Below are 23975 nucleotides of genomic sequence, written 5' to 3'. Positions count from 1 at the left end.
AATCTTTCAAGTATTTGACAGGATGGAGGGAAATTATTTAGCCTGGTGAAGGAATTTACCATTAGGGTGTCTAAATGTAATCTTTGCCTTTTAGGAATATGGAAATGCCTATTAATTTCTGCTTTACCAGGGAGTTGATAGCATTAAAAGCAGGTAACTACTTGGCCAAAATTTTAGGCTGTTGTGCACTACACCTCCAACTTCAATATTAGGCATGAGGTAGCAGTATTTCTAACAATTTTTTTTAGCCAAAAAGCACCAATTCAAAAACTTTGAATTTTTGAAAACTACTTATTTCTCCTTGTACGATTTAGCACTGGAGATACAGGGGTTCCCAACCTGGGGAACATAAGACTCCTTGCTGAATGATACTGATCCATGGCATAAAAAAGGTTGTGAATCCCTGAAAAGGAATGAACATGTTTCAAGCCTACTTTATAACCTAATTTAAGAAGAATCTCCATTGTAGGCAATTGTCGAATCTACAAGAAATCAGAGGCCTAACCAGTGATGGACTTCTCAAATATATTTTTGAATAGAGGAAAAAGTGTACCCGAATCTAGTTTTCAGTAGACTTAACCTGAGTTTTAATGACTGTGGTTTGTCTCTTTTTTTCTCGGCAGTCCCTCGGAATCAAGGATATCTGATTTCTACTCCAGTATAGTGGCTAATGAAATCAATATGGGAACTGTGGACATTTCAACAAACAGGCAGGTGTTAGTTACAATTAGAGGTGGGTGGACCGCTGCTTATGGCAAAGCTTCTGTGTATTCCAAATGCTTCAAGATTCTCAAAAACATCCTGAATGTTTCTACTGCACTTTAAGCATTCCTGAGCCAAGGATTCTGAGGGGCCTCAAGAATGCTTTGAGCACACCTTTGAATCTTTTTCTCTGTATGCCTGGTAATCTCTTCCAACGACAGAGTTTAGAATTGTGAGCCTCGGTTCATTTGTTCATTATGCGCTGTGTCATCTGACGAACTGACCATGGCCATTCCGTGACCATGATTGTTCTGGGCAAATTTTTCTGCAGAAGTGGTTTGCTATTGCCTTCTTCCGGGTAGTGTCCTTACAAGACAGGTGACCCAAGCCATTATCAATACTCTTCTGAGATTGTCTGCCTGGTGTTGAACAGCCCCAGCAACAGGACTTGTGATGCATATCAGCTGCTCATTTGACCATCCACCACCTGATTTGGGGGGGGGGGGGGGTCGCTAAACAGGTGCAATCCAAGGATGACCTGCAGGCTAGTGGAGGGAAGAGCACCTTTTGTGGAGACATATCTCCACCCATTCTGGGTAGATCGTGAGTTTTGCGCCACGAATGAGACGTTAACTTTCAAATTCAGCTTTGTGCTGTCCCATCTAAAGCAGTGTAGGATCTCATTCCTTCAGAAGTGGCTCCAAGATATGGGAAATAGGTCATATTTCCAGGGACTTACTAAGTTTTATGGCAGAGGGCAGTGCAGTTCAGTGAGAATAGCACTTGGTGATATTGAGTGTAAGTTACATTCTCTTGTTTGCCTCAGTGACTGTTTTGGCGTTTGCCTCTGAGCGGATAAACAAGCGGTAGATACATACAAGGACCACCTTCTCAGCATGGCTCTGTTGTGGAACTAAAGACGTCACTTCTGCATTAAAATGCAAAAAGGATGGAAACAGCCTGTCCTCGAGCCAGAAAAAGCACGGGGATCAGCAGCAGCAGAGGAAGAGAGGGTGACGGCCCCGTCCACCACCATCCGTTAGAGGAGCCACTGCCTGGACATCGGCTGAGCCCGTTGGCCAATGACAGCGGAGCAGCTGCGCGTGCGCCGTAAGACCGAACCGGTTCCAGTGTTAAAAAAACCCCGTGCCAAGTTGAGGAGAGGAAGAGCGCCTGTGAATCGCCTTGGCGGAATCACGCAATCGTTTCATGCAAATAACATCGAGCGCGAGCCCCCGGCAGCGCCAGTCCGCGCGGCGAGCAGCGGCTCGAGCCCCGGCAGACCCCGGCGTAGCGGCGCAGACGGCAGCCCTCCTGGTTTCATCAGGTAAAGTCCTGGCTTTGCCGGGAAATACATCTTTCCGGAGTAAAAAAATAGCCGTGTGAGAGCGAACGAGCGCTCTTCGGACCCGTTCTGTTGATTTAAGAGAATAGATAAAAATGCAGACTGATGTTTCTCTCGCCCACGGCAGCTGCGCTCGGGAAATTGTCAATGACGCCGAGTTAGTTGGTCCTCTCACCGAGTATGGCCGAGCTGAGCCCCGACTCACTGAGAGGATATTTTTTGTTTGGGGGGACGGTGTGTTTGTGGAGTGTGGATGGGTGGTGTTTAGAGAAAATAAGATATTGTGAACTTGTCCTCATTTGAGACGGATGGGTGGTGGGGAAGTGGTTTGTGGGCTTCATCTGCGTGCAGCTAGCAGCTTCGCAGGAAACCGAGGACGATATTGTTGTCACCCCTCCGCGACCGACCCGATTCACGCTCGCCCGAAGAGAAGATTTCACCGGCTCCTTGTAACGTGATACTTGGATGAACCGCCGATAAAGTTGTAGGCATGTGGGGAAAAAATAGACTGGTGCTGGAGACAAATGTCCATCTTTCTGGTGCATGGGGACAGTGTGCACGGCTGCAAAGTGACGCTGCATTGAAAGCATGTTAAGTTTTGCCCCATGCCATGAGAATAATTTATTCTTTGGTCAGTGTTACTAATGTGGATTATTTTCGCCATCGTAATGCTCCTTACTGTTTGCATATTGGCTGCCCCTTTTACGGAGACTTTGAAAAGTACCGGTGTGTCCTGTTGCAAGGCGTCTTTTGTGCCTTCGTTATCCATTAGCTTTAGATTCCGTGGATGGGCATCTAGTTACATGTACTTAATTACAGTTGTTGGATTCTTTTCAAGTACTGTACAGTATTGCATACAATAAAACAAACTCTAATCGGATATTTTGTTGCCGACTTAAATGCACAAATTCAATTCATCATTTTTTTGACATTGCTCAGTGGTATAACAGGGTCCTGAGCAGTTTAAAGGGAACCCGGGAAACTAACCATTGAGGATGACACAGCTTTCATTAGTCTATGTAAACTGTAATCTTGCAAGAGGAAGTATATGTCCGTATTTTAACGCAATAATCTCTAATTCCTTGCGTCATTTGTTTTGGCCATAGATCACAAAATATTTCTAGGGAACTAGTGAAGACCACATTCTCACCAATGGCCACCTAAGCATATGAGTCATTATATGTAACTGTTCATCGTGATAGTGCCCGTAGAGGCCATTGAAATGATGCAAAATGAGTGCGATAGATCACCTGTATTAATCAATCTTGTCGTGACTCTTTCAAATACTGAGTGTTTTTCAATTATCTTAAAAAGTTTCTATTTTTGATTGTTGCACAATGCAAATGGGTGAGTTGTAATGAGTAGTTGTATTAAGGGTGATGGTTTCTTTATATGGTCATGTAGACAGATTGTTAATTCTTTTGAGTCTTCTAGTTTTTATTTAAACCTTTCCATGTAAATTGTTAAATGTCAGTTCCTAATTGAAAAAGTAAGAATGTTTGTCTACAAGATAGCTTGAGACTTTGCAGATGTGCCTTAATGTTACCTATCTGATGTGGCTTCAATTACTAAAGCATCAGTTGACATCTTTTGGAGAAATGGCAAAGACACTGGGCTGAATAATGGACATAGTAGTAATGTTAACTGGAGTCTTAACCCAAAGCATGACAAAAGGTATTAAGAGCTTGTTACCTACACACAACCCTGTAAAAGTATCAGCAGCAATAGAATGCATCTGGAGTCTGGTGTTGCTGTTAACAATCATTATTTTATTAGTTACTATATTACATAGTTGCTTAAAACCAAGAGTTAGCAGTGTTATACATATATAGAGGTATAAATAAAGTTTCCAAACACATTCAAGCTCAGGTGGCAAGAGTTACAGCCTTAGATGGTAAGATGGTATGTAAGAAAGTTCAGTTCAATCCACAGAATTGTTATTGTTGGTATGAGAGAGATATTTGTAATCCAGATAAACAGATGTCATTGATCTTCTTGTTGTCCTCCGAATCCTTCAATTTAGCCAAATGGGACTCCACTAAGGGTACCGTCTTCAAGTGGTAGAACTACCAACCCAGGCCAGGGTTAAACACACCGGTAGTTCCCACAGGGTCACTCTTACACGCACTGTGACAGCCACTGATTCAGTTCCACGACATACGAAGTAACTCCAACGGTGATTTGCCACAGGGGTGTCTTCTTCATTGAAAAACCACACCCAGACTAGGGTAAACACACAAGTGGTATTCACAAAGGTTTCCCCCTCACCAGAGAACCCACTCTTGTGGATTAACTGTGATAATCACACTTTCGTATTTGAATGGAATCAGACTCACCCTTATGGGCTACTTGGAGAGAGTCCAAACAGTGATCTCTTTGTCACTAGGTTTCTTCTGTTTCAAACCTTCCTCTCTGCAAACTTCTAGTTGCAGCACTTGTGAGAGTCATTTATCAATCCTCTGGATCAATCTCAACTCATCCCTTTGGGCTATTGAAAGTTTAAGCCAGCGACCCCACTCGCTGGTGTCTTTCATTGACCGAAACCTTCTCAACTCTGACTGTCTGTGTCTCTGTGTCCTTGTATATTCAAACAAGCCGCTGAAAAAAATGTAAACATTCATTGTCCATCAAATAACTCCACCTCTCTCACCATAGTAACAAAGCAATTTTGTAGTCAGTTTTGTAGAAATCCAACAGTGCCCAAAAGTCAGTCTCATTCTCTCAGCATTTTAAAGTGACAGTTCTCGGAAAAAATCAACCCTAGGGGTATATAACAAGCTTCATTTGGCAGATGCTGGAAATCTTGAGCAACACACAAAGATGCTGGAGGAATTCAACAGGTCAGAAAGTGTCTATGAAAGGAAACAAGCAATCAGTGTTTTGAGATATTTCCCTGAAACCTCTACCATTTATTTCCCTATGTAGATGCTGCTTGATCTGCTGAGTCCCTCCAGCGTGTATTGCACAAAATAGATAAAGGTTTGGTAAATTGGAAAAAAAATCTTTGAGAAAACTAATAAAACTTGAAAACTGTTCATTCTTCATTCTTGCTGTAATCAAATTTATGTATCTTTAGTTGCTTAAATGAAGACAAGTGCTAAAAGTTCACTTTCCAATAGAAACATATAAAACCTACAGCATAATATAGGCCCGTCGGCCCACAAAGATGTGCTGAACATGTCCTTAAGTTAGAAATTACCTAGGGTTACCCATAGCCCTCTGAGCTCCATGTACCTGTCCAGGAGTCTCTTAAAAGACCCTATTGTATCTGCTTCCAACACCATCGCCTGTAGCCCTTTCCGTGCACTCACCACTCACTGTGTAAAGAAAAACTTACCCCTGACATCTCTTCTGTACCTACTTCCAAGCACCTTAAAACTGTGCCCTCTCGTGCTAGCCATTCCAGCCCCGGGGAAAAAGCCTCTCCATCGCCGTCATTCCATGGGAAAAGGCCGAGTTCACTCAACCAATTCTTATAAGGCATGCTCCCCAATCCAGGTAACATCTTTGTAAATCTCCTCTGCACCCTTTCTATGGTTTTCACATCCTTCCTATAGTGAGGTGACCAGAACTGAGTACAATACTCCCAAGTGGGGTCTGATCAGGGTCCCATATAGCTGCAACATTCCATCTCTCCTCCTAAGCACAATCCCATGATTGATGAAGGCCAATGCACCTTATGCTTTATTAACCACAGAGTCAACCTGCGCAGCAGCTTCGAGTGTCCAATGGACTTGGACCCCAAGATCCCTCTGATCCTCCACACTGCCAAGACTCTTACCATTTATACTATATTCTGCCATCATATTTGACCTACCAAAATGAACCACCTCACACTTATCTGGGTTGAACTCCATCTGCCACTTCTCAGCCCAGTTTTGTATCCTTTCACTGTCCCTCTGTAACCTCTGACAGCCCTCCACACCCCCAACCTTTGTGTCATCAGCAAATTTACTAACCCATCCTTCCACTCTTTTATTCAGGTCCTTTATAAAAATCACGAAGAGCAGGGGTCCCAGAACAGATCCCTGAGGCACACCACTGGTCACTGACCTCCATGCTGAATATGACCCATCTACAACCCTTCTGTGGGCAAGCCAGTTCTAGATCCACAAAGCAATGTCCCCTTGGATTCCCATGCCTCCTTACTTTCTCAGTAAGCCTTGCATGGGGTTCCTTGTCAAATGCCTTGGTGAAATCCATATACTGTACACCTACTTCTCTGCCTTCATCAGTGTGTTCATCATCATCCTCAAAAAATTCAGTCAGGCTCGTGAGGCACGACCTGCCTTTGACAAAACCATGCTGACTTCCTAATGATATTATGTGTCTCCAAATGTTCATAAATCCTGCCTCTCAGGATCTTCTCCATCAACTTCTAGCCAATAAAGTTGAAGGCACTGATGATTCTGTGAGAGGATTGTCAGAAACCATACAACATAGTTGGTTGGGAAGGGCAGAAGACAACTGCTCACCAGGGGTCATGGAATTCATAGATTATTACAGTACTTCTGGATCCTGGAGGGAAACAAAGTTGTATTTATTGGCCATTGTCCTGCAACCTAAATAGAAATTTGGATTCATTAATTAAGACAGGAGCACCTTTTGTTGTGATGCAACTTGCAGGACAATCCTCTCAGATCTTGCACATGATGAATAACCACTTTGTGAGGTATTTAATGATGCTTGCTTTTCAGAGTGTATTGTAACACAAACAATACTTTAATTTGAGGAAGTAATTTAGGGTGAAAATTAGCTGGGAAAGTAAAAAGGGGAGAATTTGTGTTTCCACTCTGCTTAGTTTCCTTCTTTTTCCAGTTAAAGGATATTGTTTAAGTAATATAGTGAATAACCTATCATAACTGAGGATAGACTAGACATTTAAAATCATTTTAGAATCTACTTTCAAAGTGTGGAGTTTTTGTTTAAAGTACTGAAACATTATCAAGTCTTATAACAAAATGAAACCAACTCTTTGTTTCAAAGAAATACATTTCTGTACCTTTTGACACAGTGTTGAAATGGTTCTAGTAATACTTAGAGCTCATATTTTGAAACAAAACCTATTTGAGCATTGGAGAGTTTCATTTATTAAATTATTTAGTTCTGGTATGTGAAGGGAGCAACTTTAATGCGTTGAATAAAATCCTCCAACCAGCCTAAAATACATATTTGTAACTATATGTGCCATCAGCACAGGTGCCCACAGGGCTATGTGCTTAGTCCTTTGCTTTACTCACTTTATACTATGATTGTATAGCTAAGTACAACTCTAATGCTTTAAGCTTGCTGGCAACACAACTGTTGTTGGCAGAATCAAAGGTGGTGATGAAAAAACATATTGAAAATCTAGCTGAATGGTTCCACAACAACAACCCCTCACTCAATGTCAGTAAAACCAGTGTAGACCTTGGGAAGAAGAAGCTGGACGTCTAAGAGCTAGTCATTATTAGACAATCAGAGGTGGAGAAGGTCAGTAACTTTAAATTCCCTGGTAGTATCATATCTGAGAATCTATCCTGGGACCAGCACATAAGTGCCATCACAAACAAAGCACAACAACATCTCTACTGTCTTAGAAGTTTGCATAGATTTGGCATGTCATCTAAAACTTTGGCAAACTTCTATAGATACACAGTGGCAAGTATCTTAACTGGTTGCATCACAACCTGGTATGGAAACACCAATCCCCAGCAGTGGAAAAGTGTACAGAAAGTGGTGGATACTGTCCAGTCCATCACAAACAAAGGCATCCCCACCATTGAACACTTTTACATGGAGTCCTTCCATAAGAAAACTGCATCCATCATCAAAGGCCCCACCATCCAGACCTTGTTTTCTTCTCACTACTACCATCAGGAAGAAGGTACAGAAGCCTTAAATCCCATACAGCCAGGTTTAGGAATAGGTATTGTGTAGGCCTCCGTTAGTCTAGATCAGGGGTGTCAAACTCATTTTAGGTCACGGGCCGGATTGAGCAAAATGCAGCTTCACGCGGGCCGGATCAGTCGGACGTGTGCGAACGCAGCTTTCGTTGCCTCCGTTTTTTCAGCCTGCTCTCATGTGTCTCAGTCTCTGCTATAACTACAAAGTGTTTCACTTTACAAATTCCGTTTCTTATGAAGAAGACTGCCGAGCAAGACTGCCGAATAAACACTAAAAACCCTGAAAACCTGGTACCTGAATAAACTCAGCATTAGCCATATCATACGCCATAGGCGCTTCAATTACTGGGGCCAGCTTTAATAGTAATTAGATATTATCTCACAGGCCAAAGATAATTCCACCGCAGGCCGGATTTGGCCCGCGGGCCTTGAGTTTGACATATATGGTCTAGATAGACCATGGATTTGCACCTGGAAAATTTCCAGGGCACAAGCCTGGGCAAGGTTTTTTTTAATGGAAGACCGGCAGTTGCCCAAGCTGCAAGTCTCCCCTCGCCACGCTACCGATGTTGTCCAAGGGAAGGGCATTAGGTCCCATACAGCTTGGTACCGGTGTCGTTGCAGAGTAATGTGTGGTTAAGTGCCTTGCGCAAGGATACACATGCAGCCTCAGCCAAGGTTTGAACTAGTGACCTTCAGATCACTAGATGAATGCCTTAACCACTTGGCCATGCGCCAACACAACCCTACAACTATCAGGCCCTTGAACTGCCATGGAGAACTCCACAGTGGAAGAAGGGTCAGCAAAAGGGTTAATGAACTAAGTAGCTAACTTGCATTTTTCTATTTGAACTTTGTAGCCCAATGTTCTAAGCTGAGACCTGCAGACAGTCTTTCATTATCTGGCTGAAGCACTGGGTGCAGATGGCTGAAATGAGGAACATGTTCATGATTTAGTCACTTGTCTGTTTTGTAATTAAAAATACTTTGTGCTACGGATATACTTGCTTGCTTCTGATTACGTATCTCTACTTATGTAACTTGCTTGCCAGTAGTCACGTTTATTCACCTGTTTAGAAATATAAATATATACTGAAATTGTTCTGTAACTTAGAGCCTTGGACATTTCTGCAAGCTCTCCATGATACCATACTGAATAAAGGTATCACTGCTTGAAGTCTGGTCTCCAAAAGCCGTTTTTCTTCCACATCCACTCACCACAACTCTGAACTGATTCTTCAACCTACAAGCTCACTGTTAAGGACTGTTTTGCAAATCGTGTTCACAGGTTTTTTTTGCACAATTTGTTTACTTTTGCTTATTGGTTATTTGTCAGTCTTTATGGATAGTTTTTATTTCTAAATTTCTCCATAAGTTATAGGAGCAGAATTAGGGATTTGGCCTGTTGAGTCTGCCCCATCATTCCATTATGGCTGATCTATTATCACTCACGATGCCATTCTCTTGTCTTCTCTCTGTAACCTTTGACACCCTGACTAATCAAGAACATATCAACCTCCTCTTTAAATATATCCAATGTTGGCCTCCACAGACATCCATGGTAATGAATTTCACAGATTCACCAACCTCTGGCTAAAGAAATTCCTCCATCTCTGTTGTAAAGGGTTGTCCACCTATCTGAGGCTGTGGCTGTAGTCTTAGACTCCTCCACTGTAGGAAACCTTCACTCCACACCTACTCTAGACCCTTCAGTATTCCATAAGTTTCAATGAGATCCTCTCTCATTCTTCTAAACTCCAGCAAGTACAGGCCCAAAGCCATCAATTGTTCTTTGTGCATTAAACCTTTCATTTCCAGGATATATTCTAATAGTATTGAAATGAATGTTAGCATTGCATTTGCCTTCCTTGCCTCGGATTTCTGAATTTTCTCCTTGTTTAGAAAATAGTCAATGCCAAAGGGCATGGCATGGCTTCTCTACACTATATTCCATCTGCCACTTCTTTGCCCATTCTCCTAATCTGCCTAAATCCTGCAGACTTCCTGCTTCCTCGACCTATCTTCATATCATCTGTATACTTGACTGCAAAATCATCAATTCTGTCACCCAAATCATTGACATATAGCATGAAAAGAAATGGTTCCAACACCAACCTTCGTGGAACACTACTAATTACTGACAGTCAACTTTATTCCCACTCTTTGCCTCCTGCTAGTCAGCCAATCCTCTGTCCATGCTTGTATCCTTCCTGTAATACCGTGGGCTCTTGCTTAGCAGCCTTGTGCAGCACTATGTCAAAGGCCTTCTGAAAATGCAAGAACACAGCATTCACTAACTCTCCTTTGTCCATCCTGTCTATTATTTCCTCAAGAATGCCAACAGATTTGTCAGGCAAGATTTCCCCTTAAGGAAACCATGCTGACTTTGTCCCGTTTTATCATGTGCCACCAAGAACCCCAAAACCTCATACTTAATAATGGACTCCAGTATCTTCCCAACCACAATTCTGTTCTATTTCTTTATTTCCTGTAAATACCTGCAAGGAAACAAATCTCACTGTAGTAAATGATTACATATACATATTTTAAAAACATTGCTTTGACTTTTGTGTTGCTTGATAGTTTACAGATCGGCATGCAATCTGACACAAAAGTAGCAGGAAATACTCCATTTTCAACAATGATTTTGTGGGACAGTCTTTCCATCGTCTAAGGAATACTTGGGAACAAAACAATAAATCTGATAACAGATTTAGTGGATTTTTGAGCAGTGTTGGTATGTTGGATCTTATGTTGTCAAAGCATAGATAATATTCATTGAACTAATTTAGGTTTGCTTAAAACAGCTGCTGTCAGATTTTTCTTGGTGGTTCAGATAAGTGAGCTCTCTTCGTTTAATTTGGGCTTGGTCAGTTGCGCAACTGAGATGCCTGGTAAGCTTGGTATCATGCATACAGGGTCAAAGTAACATTTCAAATTTCCCATATTTTTCCCAAATTAAGCTAGTTTACTGGAATACCAATGTGATGAAGTTGAGCGACTCAAGAATCAATTTTTTATGTGCATCATATTTTTATGTAATAGTAAAATGTTGTAAGCAGTTTTAAGTTAGCAAACAATTCCACATTCCATATTTTGATCATTTAGAGCATATCAAACTGAAATTATATAATTTGTAGTAACCTTATTTAATCATTTTGATAAATTAAGAATGGATGCAAATTATGGGAGTCATGATCAAAAGATAATTTCTGGAACAGAGTAATGAAAGACTATTCTTGTTTTGAAATGTATAAATAGTGGAGCTTTGTGTTTGGTGTATTTACTAATGGAAAGTAAAGTAAATGTTCTGGAAATTACTGGGACAATAGATTTTGAGCCAAGCCTCAGACTGGATTAATTTTGCAATGGAACTTTAAGAATGCAAATTCATGTTGTGTTGTAATCAAAAGCGGAGAATAACAAAAGTTCTTGTGAAGTATCCTGCCTGCAAAAAAAGAAATCCATAGATTCAGCTTTTCCCTTCTGGTCACCCGTAGCTCAAATTTATGTCTGCATCATTAGGACTGGATCATTAGGACATAAAATATGTGCATAAAATGGTTGTATTGTATCCAACAATTTGATTTTCATATAGATTGACAAGGACGATACTTTTATTGACTTTAATGGCAATAAACTGGTTACTGATGGGATATCATATCTTTTTTTCTCTGCACAGTAGTACTGGTGAGTCCAAAGAATTCCATCTTATTTCAGCAAATTTCTGAGTGACTTTGAATAGTACAGTTAATTGCATGCAGTATTTCTGGATTAATTGTTGATATTCTTGGGCCAGGTTTAAACATTTTTGAAGGAATTAATTAACAAGGTGGAAAACTAAGTAGCTGCTTAACTACAAGGCTTGAAAAATACCCTGATAATTGTAATTTCTAGCTGAAATGGAATGTTTTGGTATAATACAAAGCTGCATTTGTACTATTTTTTAAGAATTTAATGAAAGTTGAAGTCACATTTCATGAATAGTCCATTTTTAAAATTGGCAGTTTTGTGATTTGCATTAACATAAGTGCTTTACCTATTTTTATTTGTTAGCAGATTTATTGTATCAACAACATTTTTAATAGCTATATCAATAAAGTAGTTACTAAGTACGAGGGGTGATTGATAAGTTCGTGGCCTAAGGTAGAAGGAGTCAATTTTAGAAAACCTAGCTCATTTATTTTTCAACATAGTTCCCTCCTACACTTACACACACACAGTCCAGCGGTCATGGTGCGTACGGATCTTGGACCTCCAGAAAGTGTCCACAGCATGGGTGATTGATAAGTTTGTGGCCTAAGGTAGAAGGAGATGAATAATACAGCTCTTGTTACATGCACATGCAGTTCAACTCTTGTGATTATGCAGAAAGTTTGAAGTTAATAACTCATCTCCTTCTACCTTAGGCCACAAACATCAATCACTGCTGATGAGTTATTAACTTCAAACTTCCTGCATAATCACTCAAGGAGTTGAACTGCATGTGCCTATAATGAGAGCTGTACATCTCCTTCTACCTTAGGCCACAAACTTATCAATCACCCCTTGTATTTAATTATTGCAGGACTGTTCAACTGTTGAAGGTAGGGGAACAGACAAGTAGCTTGTTGTACCCAGACTGTGACTCTGGTGAAGATCACTAGATAGCAACAAAAATTGCACCTTGTCAGAGTTTCTCCCTTCTTAACCCTAGGTTACAAAGCTAATTTCTGGAGTTTCTTTGCTGATCATACAATTGTAGCAGCTTTACTCATGAGTTATGAGACAACTGTTTTATTTGAAGCTTCAAATCCATTCAAACGTCGGGATTCTTTGCCCTTTGAGTTAGATAATGTCTTTGTAGTGATGGAGATGCTGTTGATAGAGGTGCAGCAGGAACATTCAAAGGGTGAAAGTATTTCATCTGTAGTCATGGATAATGTTAGCTAATTCAGATGCACATCTCAATTAATTGGAACTCTAGTTATAAGAATGCTCTATTGAAGACATTTTATAATGGATATTTTTGTTGTTGTTGCTTTGTCACTTGGAATGTTTTGCTTTTTTGTGTTCTGCCAAGCATGGTGAGCATGCTATTTTGGCGCTAGATTGTGTAGCAACACTCACAAGCTGTCCACAGCACATCCCTGGGTGTATTGGTTGTTAACACGATGCATTTCACTCTGTTTTGATGTACATGTGACAAATAAATCAGAATCTGCATCTGAACTGAGTATAGCAGGGTGATTTAAATCTTCAGCTTGATTTTGTTCTAATTGGACAGATTTTAGCAAGTAGATTGTTTCTTTAACAGGCATCGAAAGTAAACTGCTATTGGGATTTGTCCACTTATGTTTGGATCAGGATTCTTAAGTAACATGGAATGATTATACTGCCACATAATATTTTGTATAGATGTTATGAAAAGAAGCAAAGTGTTTCCTTTCAAACAATACTGTAAATGCTGTCATTGTTTAAGTCAAAGTGTAACAGTTTATACAGCAAAGTCTTGAAAAATCAAAATGAGGTGAATGGCCCATTGATTTCTGATGGCACTTAAATCTGATGTGTGTTTAGTCAATCTTGCCCACGTATTTTTAACAAAAATTATATCTGTGCTCTGTAACCTAATGACAGAGATAAACAGAGTTCCATTGTGCATATATTGTGACAACGTAACTGATAGAAAATACTTTCAATAGGGTTTTAGCTATATTAGGGAAGGCTGAGAATAACACCTGTAAAAGCATTCAGTTCCTTCATTTTGGCCCTTGTGTCAGTACTACTAGAAGCTTCAGAAGGAGATCAGGAAATTCATGGATCAATACTAAATACATTTTCCCATCTGTGTATGTTGGAAAAAATAATTTGGCAGCAGGGGGATGGGAACCAGAGTGATGGCTGAGGGTGGGGCAGGTGGCATACAAGTAGATGTAGTGTGTAGTGAAGCTATGAGGAAGGACAGGCAGGTGATACAGCAAAATTACAGTCAGTGGAATGAGTTAAAGTGAATCAGGGAGCCAAACTCAAAAAGGGTGATGTATATAGGATTGAAGGTGTTGTGTTTGAATCCATTCAGTATACAGAATAAAGTAAATGATCTTGTAGCACAGTTAGAGATTGGCAGGTATGATGTTATGGGCATTTCCAAGTGGTGGCTTAGTTGGGAACTTAACATTCAAGGATACACATTGTATTGAAAGGACAGGCAGATAGGCAGAGGTGGTGAGTTTGGTTTTAAAAAAAAATTTAAATCAAATCTTTAGAAAGAGGTGACATTGGATCAAAAGATGTAGAATCCTTGGTAGAGTCAAGTAACTCTAAGGGTTAAAAGATCCTGATGGGAGTTTTATAGAGGCGTCTAACAGAGTTATAATGGGAAATAGAAAAGGCATTTAAAAAGTTCAATGTTGTGATAATCATGGGCGATTTCAGTATGCAGGTAGATTGGGAAAATCTGGTTGGTGCTGAATCCCAAGAGAGGGAATTTATAGAATACCTACAAGATGGCTTTTTAGAGCATCTTGTGGTTGAACCCACTAAGAGAATGGCAATTCTGGATTGGGTATTATGTAATGATTAAGAAGCTTAAAGTAAAGGAACCCTTAGGAGACAGTTCATTAAATGATAAAATTTACCCTGCAATTTGACAAGGAGATGCTAAATTCAGATATATCAGTATTACAGTGGAGTAAAGGGAATTACAGAGGCAAGAGAGAGGAGCTGGCCAAAGTAGATCGGAATAAGACACTAGCAGGGTTAATGGCAGAACAGCAAAGGCTGGTGTTTCTGGGGGAAATTCAGAAGGTGCAGGGAAGATATATCCCAAAGATGAAGAAGTATTCTAGAGGGAGGATGAGGCAACTGTGGCTGACAAAGCAAGTCAAATACACCACTAAGCAAAAGAGAGGGCATATGATCGTGGAAAAATTAGTGGGAAGGTGGAGGATTGGGAAGCTTTTAAAAGCCAACTGAAAGCGACTAAAAGAGCCATAAAGAGTGAAAAAATGTGAACGTAAGCTAGCCAATAATATAAGAGGATGCTGAGTCTTTTTCAGATATATAAGGAGAAAGAGACAGATAAGAATGATGCTGAGGTGGTAGTAATGGTGACAAAGAAATGGCAGAGAAACTAAGTAAGTATCTTGTGGCAGTCTTCACTGTGGAAGACACTAACAGAGCGCCAGAAAAGTGTGAATGTCATTGAGGTTACCTAGCAGTAGGTGCTCGGAAAGCTGAAAAGTCTAAAGGTAGATAAGACACCTGGACCAGATGGACTACATCCCAGGGTTTTAAAAGAGGTAGCTGAAGAGATTGTGGAGGGATTAGTACTGATTTTTCAAGAATCATTAGATTCGGGAATGGTTCCCGAGGACTGGAAAATTGGTAATGCTACTCCACTCTTTAAGAAGGAAGGGAGGCAGAAGGAAGGAAATTATAGACCAGTTAGCCTGACTTCAGTAGCTGGAAAAATGTTGGAGTCCATTATTAAGGATGAGATTCTGGGATACTTCGGGGCACATGATAAAACGTGTCAAGGTCAGTATGGTTTCCTTAAGGGAAGATCTTGCCTTGACAACATTTTTGGAATTCTTTGATGAAATAACAGGCAGGATAGTCAAAGGAAAGTCAGTGGATATTGTTTACTTGGATTTTCAGGCCGCTGACAAGGTACTGCACATAAGGCTGCTTAACATGATAAGAGCCCAAGGTATTATGGGAAAGGTACTAGAATGGATAGAAAACTGACTAACTGACAGGAGGCAAAGAGTGGGAATAAAGAGGGCCTTTTCTGGTTGGCTGTCAGTAACTAGAGGTGTACCGCAGGGGGTCAGTATTGGGAATGTTTCTTTTCAAATTGTATGCCAATGTTTTGGATGAAAGAATTGATGGCTTTATGGCCAAGTTTGCAGATGATGTGAAGATAGGTGGATGGGCAGGTAGTTTTGAGGAAGCAGAGTGTTTGCAGGACTTGGACGGATTGGGGAAATGGACAAAGAAGTCGCAGATGGGAATGTAGGGAAGTGCACAGTCATGCACTTTGGCAGAAGGAAAGAGGCATGGACTATTTTGTAAATCGAGAGAAAATTTAAAAATCAGAGGTACAGACAAACTTGGGAGTCTTTGTGCAGAATTCTGTAAATTCAGCAATGTGTGCCACATTCAGCAATAAATTGTTCCATGGTTCAGTGTGGAGAAATTAGGTTGGCCAAGGAATTCAACGGTGCAGCTGTAGTTCAGCTTTTGCTGGGGAATGGCATAATCTGCTCCATGTATTGCAAGACTGCCTGTACCAAGAGTTGTATCATCTTTTGGACCTGAGGAAAGGCGCTGTTTTTCCCAGTTTTTGTTTAGTGTCACTGTCATGAGCGTTAATAGCACCACCCCCCTGCGCCCAACTTGTACATGCAGACCAAGATGTCTCTCTAAGTTGGCTGCATTTTACTAATATCCCTCTGTCTTTCATATCCATGTCCCTCTCCATATCTCTTTCTAAATGTTCTTACTTTAGCTGCCCCCCAAGACATTCCTTCGACAGCCCATGCCATAAACACACAGTCTTCTGTATGTGGGGGGGGGGGGGGGGTAATGCCCCTCAAGTTCCTATTAAATGTTTCTTGGCTCACTTTAACCTATGTCCTCTAGTTCTTGATTTGCCCATCCTGTGGTGGGGTAAAGACTGTGTATCCATCCTTTCTGTAACCCTTATGATTTTATTTACCTCTATAAGATCAGCCTCAATCTCCTTATGCTTCAAGGAATAATGTTCTAGTCTGCCCTACATCTCTTTATAATCCAGTTCCTTGAGCTCTGACAACACCTTCCACAAATCCTTTCTGTTTTTCTCTTTTTTTATAGCTTCACAGCTATTTGTAGTACCATTCAATTGTCAGCACCTGAAGCAGATGCTGCTGTCAAGTGCAATACCTGGATTCACCATGCTGGACAGGGGTGCAGCCTGAGTTCTACATCTGCGTTGAACAGCCATTCTGCTCACCTCCACTTCTCCATACTAAGCCATAGGATAATTTTTTTTTTATTTAGAAATACAGCATGTTAGAAGGCCCTTCCACCTCAAAGAGCCCATACTGCCCAATTGCACCCATGAGACCAGTTAACCTACTAACCTGTACATCTTTGTGATGTGGGAGGAAGCCGGAACACTCAGAGGAAACCCACTATGCAGTCACAGGAGGAACATACAACTCCTTATAGACAAGGGGATGGCATCTGCAATAGACCTGCTTTAGCAGTTGCTAAGTTTCAGTGGGCTGAGGTTGTCTGGAAGGCTGAAGCTGATATGTGCCATGACCAGCCTCTCAAAGCGCATCTTGTTTTTCTTAGATACTGGGATTATAGTGGTCTTCTTAAAGCAAGTGGGAACCACAGAAAGATGCAGGGATGAGTTTAAAAATATCTTCAAATACTTTTGCCAGGGTTTTAGATCAAAGTAACACGGGAAAGTATTGATCACTTCTGACAAAGCAATTAACTGAACCTCAGTGAGTAATTTCAGTGACTACATCCTATTTAATAAGAAAAACACTTTCATGATTATTTATTTATTGTATAAAGATACATGATAAGCAATGAATAGTAATCAGGTTTAAAAAAGTATTTTGAGAGCAAGAGTTCCAATAACTTACCAAATTGATTTTTATAAGCACTATGGTAGGTATGCAGGTAGGCTGTAATAAGAAAGTGAATGATGCAGTTGATCTTGGCTGCAGTAATGCACATTTGTCATAAACCTTTGCAACTGTTACTTGGAGTAATCATCTACCTATTCTTAATTGCAACTTTTGGTGAGATTTTTTTATTCTAGCATTTTAGTGGTTTCTTCACTGAGTTTATCGATGTCTGAGCTGCTTACTATTGGTGTTATGAATGGTTTTCTGAAAATGAAGGATATCCTGTTTGCATTTGTGGTTTCTCGAATCTCAATTAGTCTTCTGAACTGTTTTGTATTTTTAACTTGTTTTTCTCCAGTTGGACCAATTCTCATTCTGAATGGGTGTAAAAGTGTCCTTTGCTTGGGAATGAAAAGGACAGTTGGGAAAAGTAGGAAATTGTTTTTTTATTCCAACGTGAGAAAATATGCAGGTGCTGGAAATCCAAGTAACACACACAAAATGCTGGGGGAACTCAGTAGGCCAGGCAGTATCTATGAAAATGAGTAAGCAGTCGATGTAAGCGTACTGTCTGTGCCACGCAACAGCGAAGATGGGAATAGAATGAGGTGGCAAGTAACTGTGGCTGAAGAATTGGAGCAGGGGGCAGGGATTCAGATTTCTGGATAATTGAAGTCTCTTCTGGGGTAGGAGTGACCTGTTCAAAAGGGACTGGTTGCACTTGAATCTGAGGTTCGAATCTTGCGGGCAGGTTTACTAGAGCTGTTGGGAGTGGTTTAAACTAATATGGCGGGGGAATGGGAACCAGTATGGTAGAGCTGAGGATGAGCCAGCAGGTTTACAAGTGATTGATGGATGTAATGTGAATGTAAGGAAGGATAAGCCAATGATTGAGTACAAAATGCAGACAGAGCAAAGAGTTAAATTGTACCACAGAGGCAAAACTCAAAAGGGCAAAGGATGCAGGACTGAAAGTGCTGTATTTAAATGCACATAGCATTCCGAGTAAGATGGATGAACTCCTGATGCAATTGGAGATTGGTTGGTATGACGTTCTGGGCATCAGAGAGTCATGGCTGAAAGAAGACCATCTTCAGGAGCTTAACATCAAAGGCTATACTTTGTATCTAAAGGACAGGCAGGAAGGCATAGGTGGAAGTGTGGCTTTGTTGGTAAGAGATGGAATCACCTCTTTAAAAAGAGAATGTTGAATCTTTGTGGGCGGAGTCACAAAACTGCAGGGGTGAAAAAACTATTATGGGAATCCTATATAGGCCTCCAAATAGTAGCCAAGATTATGGGGTTGAGATTGCAGAGAACTGGAAAAGGATTATAATGACACAATTGTAATGGGGGACTTCAATATGCAAGGGGATTGGGAAAATCTGGTTGGTGTCTGATCGCAAGAGAGGGAGTTTGTTGAATGCCTACGAGATGGCTTCTTAGAACTGTTTGGGCTTAAACTTACTTTGGAAAAGGCTCATAGATTAGGTTTTGTGTAATAACCCAGATCTTATTAGGGAGATTAATGTAGAGGAACCCTTAGAAGGCAGTGATCATAATATGATTGAATTTATACTGCAGTTTGAGAGGGCAAAGCATATACATCAGTATCACATTGGAATAAAGGGAATTACAGAGGCACAACAGAGGAGCTTGCCCAAGAGGATTGGAGGAGGTTTCTGGCGGGGATGATAGCAGAGCAGAGATGGCTAAAATCTCGAATAGTTCACAAGGCGCAGGATAGATTTATCCCACAGAAGAAGTTCTCAGATGGCAGGAGTAGGCAACCGTGGCTGACAAGTGAAGTTAAAGACTATAAAGAAAGGGCATATGAAGCAGCAAAAGTGAGTTGGAAGTTGGATGATTGGGAAGTTTTTAAAATCCAACAAAAGGCAACTAAAAGAGCTATAAGAAGGGAAAAAGATGAAATATGAGGGCAAACTAGCCAATAATATACAGCAGGATTCTAAAAGTTTTTTCACTTATATAAAGAGTAAAAGGGAGGTGAGAGCTGATATTGGACCGCTTGAAAATGATGCTGGTGAGCTAGTAATGGGGGACAAAGAAATGGCAGCTGAATGTAGTGGGTACTTTGCATCTGTCTTCAGTGTGGAAGATACTAGCGGTGTGCCAGAGCTCCGTGAATGTCAGGGAGCAGGAGTGAGTGTCATTGCTAATACAAAGGAAAAAGTGCTGGGCACACTCAAAGGTCTTAAGGTTGATAAGTCACCTGGACCAGATGGACTGTATCCCAGAGTCCTGAGAGAGGTTGCTGAAGCGGTAATGAATGCATTGATCATGATCTTTCAAGAATCACTTGATGCTGGCGCGGTCGCAGAGGACTGGAAAATTGCAATGTCACTCCACTCTTTAAGAAGGAAGGTAAGCAAAAGAAAGGAAATTATAGTCCAGTTAGCCTAACCTCAGTGGTTGGGTAAGTGTTAGAATATATTATTAAGGATGAGGTTTCGGGGTACTTGGAGACTAATGATAAAATAAGTCAAAATCAGAATGGTTTCTGTAAAGGAAAATCTTGCCTGACAGATCTGTTGGAGTTCTTCGAGGAAGTAACAAGCAGGGTGGACAAAGGAGGCAGTGGATGTCATTTATTTAGATTTTTAGAAGGCCTTTGACAAAGTGCCACACATGAGGCTGCTTTACAAGATACAATCCTATGGCATTACAGGAAAGGGACTGGTATGGATAGAGGAATGGGTAACAGACAGGAGGCAGCAAGTAGGAATAAAGGAGGCATTTTCTGGTTGGCTGACAGTGACTAATGGTGTTCCTCCGTGATCAGTATTGGGACCGCTACTTTCACATTGTTTGTCAATGATTTTGATAATGGAATTAATGGCTTTGTGGAAAAGTTTGTGGAAGATACAAAGATAAGTAGTGATGAGGAAGCAATGAGATTGCAGCAGAACTTAGACAAATTGGAAGAATGGGCAAAAAAAAGTGGCAGATGGAATACAGTATTGGGAAATGTATGATAATGTATTTTGGTAAAAGGAACCATAGTGCTTACTGTTATCTAAATGGGGAGAAGGGTCAAACATTAGAGGGGCAGAAGGATTTAGGAGTCCTTGTGCAAGACTCCTAGAAGATTAATTTACGGGTAGAGTAAGTGGTAAAGAAGGCAAATGCAATGTTGGCATTTATTTCGAGGGCAATAGAATATAAAAGCAAGGGGGTAATACTGAGACTTTATAAGACAGTAGTCAGACCACACTTGGAGTATTGTCAACAGTTTTGGGTCCCATATTTCAGAAAGGATTGTTTTTATTAGAGAGGGTCCAGATGAAGTACACGAGGATGATTCTGAGAATGAGGGGTTTATCATATAAGCAGCATTTGGCAGCTTTGGGCCTTGTACTCACTGGAATTTAGAAAATGTGGGGGTATCAATTGAAACTTACCGAATGTTGAAAGGACTAAATAGGCTGGATGTGGAGAGGATGTTTCTAGAACTAGAGGGTACAGCCTCAAAAGTGACAGTGACCTTTCAGAACAGAGGTAAAGAGGAATTTTTTTTTTTTAGCCAGAGAGTAGTGAATCTGTGGAATGCTCTGCCGCAGACTGCAGTGGAGGCCAAGTCCATGGATATATTTAAGGCAGAAGTTGATAGTTTCCTGATTTGTCAGGGCATCAAAGAATATGGTGAGAAGGCAGGTGTATGGGGTGGAGTAGGATCCGGGATCAGCCATGATGCAATGGCAAAGCAGACTTGATAGGCTGAATGGCCTAATTCTTCTCCTTAGTCTTATAGTCTTATGGTTTTGGGCCAAAATGTCAATAGATGCCATAGATGCTGCCTTGCCTGCTGAGTTCCTCCAGTGTTTTGTTTGTGTTGCAATTGTTTTATTACTTAGTCTGATATGACAGTGTTAGAAAATATTTACTGTCAACAAACAAAATACATCCATGTTTACAGTGCTTCCATGTAGTTTGTAAATGCAGTTGTGAAGAAAAGCTAATTTCCTATTTCTTGCCCCATCATATGACATCAATCCAGATGTACTGGCATTTGACACTCCATCAAGGCGATAAAAGTCAAATCTCAATTAGTAAACCCAAACAAACTGCAGTAAGGAGAAAAACTGTTTACATGAGTTTACTTATTTGAGTATGATCAAACTGGCAAACCTTCTGGAAAATGTTCAAATATAAAATTTCAAAATTAATGTCCTTATGCATCATTTAATAAGCGATGTTTTATCAAACTTCAATTCCAGTTATTTTAACAGAGCGCAATCGAGTATTAGTCAAATACTAAAATTATATTAAGTACTAGGACAAAAGCTGTACCGCATTATTTGATGACACTGTATCATGTGATTCTTTATGGCTGTTAATCTCATCAAATTTTGCTGATGTTCCTTTTATATAAAGTACCTAAATACTGGATCTTGGTGTTGTATTGTACAAAGAATTAGAGAAAGAAGCATGACTATAGTTGCCACCTTAACAGTCAAATTGATATAACCGTTAGATGATCTCTAAGGGTCTTATTTTGAAGGAAATGAATGGGACACCTGTTGTGAAACTTCTGCATTAAGAACCATTTGATGTCTTGTACTCTGAGTGCTACATTGCAAAATCCACATTAATGCCAGTGAATTTTAAAGTGTCAACAATTGTGAAGGATTAAATTTTGACAGAAGCATCCTTTTATCCTCTTATTCCAAATTACCTTAACAGCAACTATTCCAGAAACAGATGAGAGGTCTGTCCTTTCCAAAATCCCAAGATCTAGAAGAAATACAGTATAGTGGCTAAGTTTCTGAGTGTGCTGGTTGTAACAAAGATATTGGAGCTTGACAGTTACCCAGATATAGTTTTTAAAACTTGTATTCTAGAATTAGCAGTATCACAAAAACTGTGGTAACTACCTGACAAAGTGAATTGTCCAAGTATGATCTGTTTACAAAAGGAGCAAACCTGGTATCTCCCTGGCCATACACTCATCTCTGGAGCATCTGAACAGTAAAGACACATATGTCAGGCCATTATTTATTGTCTACAGCTTCACCTTCAATACTATAATTCCAAGCAAACTCATCACCAAATTCCAGACCCTTGGAGTCAGTGCCTCCCTCTGCAACTGGATCCTTGACTTCATAAACAAAAGATTATGATCAGTAAGGATAGGCAGCAACACCTTCACCATCATTACTCTGAACACCATATTCCACAAGGTTGTTTCATCAATCCCTACTCTATTCCCTGTACACTATGACTGTTTGGCCAGATTCTGCTCTAACTCCATCTACAAGTTTACAAATGGTACCCCTGTAATGGTCACATCTCAAATAACGATAAGTTGGAGTACTGGAAAGAAATAGGGATCTTGTCATATAATAACTTTTCCCTCAATGTCAACAAAATAAAAGAGCTGATCATTGACTTCAGGAAAGGGGGTGATGCACATGTTCTTGTCTACATCAGAAGCCACAACAAGTCCAGATGGAAAATGAGCTGCTCATCCTCAGGCTTGTGGACAGTACAGCAAGTCGTGGATCAATAAGTTCAGGTTCAAAGCTAAGGCTATTGTCATATGTATAAGTACAATGTGAAACTTACTTACAGCAGCATTACAGGCACAGCATCATTCCCAAGAAAAATATAAACATAAATTATACACAATTTTTATAAGAAACAGCACAATTAGAACAAAAAACCCTGTATTTTAGGGCAAAGTGGTCACATTCTTGCTACACTGTAGTTATTAGAGGTTTAGCCAGTTGGTTAAAAAACTAGATGATTGAAGGAAAGTAGCTGATTTTGAATCCAATGCCATGGGACTTATGTATCTCCTGCCAGATGGTGGTTGTGAAAGATGGCTTGGACTAGATGGTGGAGAACTTTGACAGGTGTTGCTTCTTGAGGTAGCATCTCCTATAGATACTACCAGTGGTGGCGAGAGATGCACCTGTGATGTATTGGCAGAGTCCACTACATTCTGCAGCTGCTTACATTCTTGTGTATTTAAAGTCCTGTATCATGAGACAATTAGTCAGGATACTTTCAACATTATCATCTGTAGAAGTCTGTTAGAGTGTTCAGTGAGAAAACGAACCTTCTTAACCTCTTAAGAAAGGAAATACATTGGTAAACTTTCCTTGAAATTGCATCTATGTCCAGGAGATAAGACAGGTTATCAGACACGTTAGAATGGGATAGAGATTTAACCTGGTAGGCAATAGGAAACACTTGTGTGCCTTTGATGGACTGAATGCAGGTGTTTGCAAAGTGATTACCCAAAGAGGTGCATTGGCCTCAGCAGAACAGAGAAACCACTGAGTTTCGGACATCAGTCTGCAAACATTGAGTGAAGTACACTAGTTTGGAAGAAATGCAAATGAATTACTGCTTCACCTGGAAGAGCAGTCTGGGTTCCTGGATATTGGGAAGAAAAGATGTGAA

The 23975-nt window shown here is 40.4% G+C and overlaps 1 protein-coding gene across 5 annotated transcripts in view; it reads left to right on the top strand.

The window, feature by feature from the left end:
* Positions 1-1809: 1809 nt before the first annotated feature.
* The window catches only part of LOC140738447 (protein-tyrosine sulfotransferase 2-like), a 104811-nt gene continuing 82645 nt past the window's right edge, over positions 1810-23975 (top strand). For all 5 annotated transcript variants that reach the window (XR_012101377.1, XR_012101376.1, XM_073065738.1 and 2 more), the window contains exon 1: positions 1810-2029. The gene's annotated coding sequence lies outside the window, so the exon portion shown is untranslated. The remainder of the gene's footprint in view (positions 2030-23975) is intronic.

This window comes from Hemitrygon akajei, chromosome 14 (genome assembly GCF_048418815.1).
Source record: "Hemitrygon akajei chromosome 14, sHemAka1.3, whole genome shotgun sequence".
In the NCBI taxonomy this organism is placed as follows: domain Eukaryota; kingdom Metazoa; phylum Chordata; class Chondrichthyes; order Myliobatiformes; family Dasyatidae; genus Hemitrygon; species Hemitrygon akajei.
The sequence above is the reverse complement of the archived record's forward strand: the minus strand, read 5'-3'. Positions and strand labels throughout refer to the sequence as shown.